At 36.2% G+C, this 1,744-nt stretch overlaps 1 pseudogene across 1 annotated transcript; it reads left to right on the forward strand.

Annotated features, from left to right (window-relative positions):
* The first annotated feature begins 1,095 nt into the window (after window positions 1–1,095).
* LOC308338253 (NADH dehydrogenase [ubiquinone] 1 alpha subcomplex subunit 1-like) lies at window positions 1,096–1,367 on the forward strand (annotated as a pseudogene). Its single transcript has one exon. The product of its transcript is annotated as an NADH dehydrogenase [ubiquinone] 1 alpha subcomplex subunit 1-like (transcript).
* Window positions 1,368–1,744: the final 377 nt, after the last annotated feature.

The following is a 1,744-nucleotide window of genomic DNA, read 5'->3' on the forward strand; positions in this document are numbered from 1 at the left end:
AATGAAAATGAAAAAACAATTTCTCAAAATCTGTGGGATACAGTGAAAGTAGCGCTTATAGGAATTTTGAAGTATTGAATGTACATATTAGAAAAGAAGAAAGATTAAAAATAATCTAAGGTTCTACCCTAGGAAATTAGAGCAAGAAGAGCAAATTAAATCCTAACTACACCAAATAGAATAAGTAATAAAAATATGAAATTAAAACCAGGAAATTAATGGATAAACTCAATGAAACAAATAGCTGGTTTTTGAAAAAACCAATAAAACTGATAAGCCTTTAGACAGGATAATTAAGAAAAAAAAGAAAGGGTACAAATTACTAATATCAGAAATGAAAGAGAGAACATTAATACAGATCTAATGGATATTAAAAGAACAATAAAGGCATCCTATGAACAACTTTCTGCCCACATTTGATAACCTAGATGAAATGGATACATTTCTTTCTCTCTCTCTTTTTTTTAAGATTTTATTTATTTACTTGACAGAATGTGCCCGCACAAGCAGGTGGAAGGAGAAGGAGAAGCAGGCTCCCTGAGCAAGGAGCCTGATGTGGGACTCGATCCCAGGGCTGGGATCATGACCTGAGTTGAAGGCAGATGCTCTAGCTACTGAGCCACCCAGGTGCCCATGGATACATTTCTTGAAAGACACAATCTACCAAACCTCACACAAGAAGAGATAAAGCTATGTCTATGAAAGAAATTGAATCTAAAATTAATAGCCCTCCAAAAGAGAAAGCACCAGGCCAAGAAGTGTTCAGTGATAAACTATATGAAACATTTAGATCATATCAATTTTCTAGACTCTCATCCAGAAGACAAAAGCAGAGAGAATTCTTTCTAACTCATTCCATAAGCCCAGCATACCCTAAAACCAAATACCAAATACCAAAATCTGAAAACAGACAAAGCTTCATAAGAAAATTGCAAATCAATATCTCTTATGAACGTACACACATTTGTTGAGAAGAATCCTCAAAAGAAAATTGTCAAATCATATCCAACAATGCATAAAAAGGGTTACATACCACAAGCAAGTGGGATTTATCCCAGGTATGCAAGGCTATTCACATAAGAAAATCTATGAATGATGCTGGGTCTCTTTAAAGGGGCCACAAAGGAAAGGTTTAGCTTTGGTAACCAAGGTGCAGTTTGGTTTGAGATTCTGGCTGGGATCGGGGTCTTAGCTGTGTGCTTGTTCATCCCCAACATAGCCACTGCACACATCCACAGGTTCACTAATGGGGGTAAGGAAAAAAGATTGCGTATTATTCCTATCAGCAGAGTATGATGGAGAGAGATAGGTGCATCTCTGGAGTTAATTGTTGCTATGGGTCAAAGGGTTTGGAAAGTATTGATTAAAGAAGAATTTTCCTTTTTTAAAATTTAAATCAATTAATCAACATATAATGTATTATTGGTTTCAGAGGTAGAGGTCAGTGGTTCATCAATCTTATATAATAGCCAGTGCTCATTATATCACATGCCCTCCTTAATGTCTTTCAGTCAGTTATCCCATCCTTCCACCTCCTTCCCCTCCAGCAACCCTCACTTTGTTTCCTATGACTAAGAGTCTCTTAAGCCTCCTCTCCCTCTCTGGTTTCATCTTGTTTTATTTTTTACTCTCTTCTCCTATGATTCTCTGTTTTGTCTCTTAAATTCCACGTACCAGTGAGATCATATGATAGTTGTCTTTCTCTGATTGACTTATTTTGCTTAGCATAATACCCTCTAGTTCC

This window comes from Martes martes (assembly GCF_963455335.1).
Source record: "Martes martes genome assembly, chromosome: 2".
NCBI lineage: Eukaryota > Metazoa > Chordata > Mammalia > Carnivora > Mustelidae > Martes > Martes martes.